This window comes from Propithecus coquereli, unplaced genomic scaffold (assembly GCF_000956105.1).
Source record: "Propithecus coquereli isolate 6110/MARCELLA unplaced genomic scaffold, Pcoq_1.0 Scaffold16, whole genome shotgun sequence".
NCBI lineage: Eukaryota > Metazoa > Chordata > Mammalia > Primates > Indriidae > Propithecus > Propithecus coquereli.
The window spans coordinates 11767766-11768206 of NW_012140524.1; positions in this window are offsets into that span (position 1 = coordinate 11767766).

The following is a 441-nucleotide window of genomic DNA, read 5'->3' on the forward strand; positions in this document are numbered from 1 at the left end:
ATGAGAGGGAGTATGTGTGTGCCTTCATCCCACACTTCCCAAAAGGGGAAAAAAACGTTTTCTACTGCAAAAATCATGTCAAAAGCACACAGTCAACCAAATAAATTAGGGAAGATAAACCGTGGTCGTATTGCTCAATAACTGCAAAAATCACTGCAAAAGAAATTAAGATAAAAAAGAAAACCTTAGCAATACTAAGCCCAAATAATCTGCTTCCTCTTTTGATACTTTGGTAGCACAACACCTATCCTTATCTTAATGAATGTATATAATACGTAGTGTGTGCACTTAATAACTATAAATAAAGGTTTAATGTACTATCAATTGTGATTATTCATGACGCTTTCACTCTCCTGGGTTATTTTCTTCTGCCCAACATTCCAAGAAGGGTACGAATATTTGAGGGCCCAAGACCATATACTATATGATTCCTTTTACATT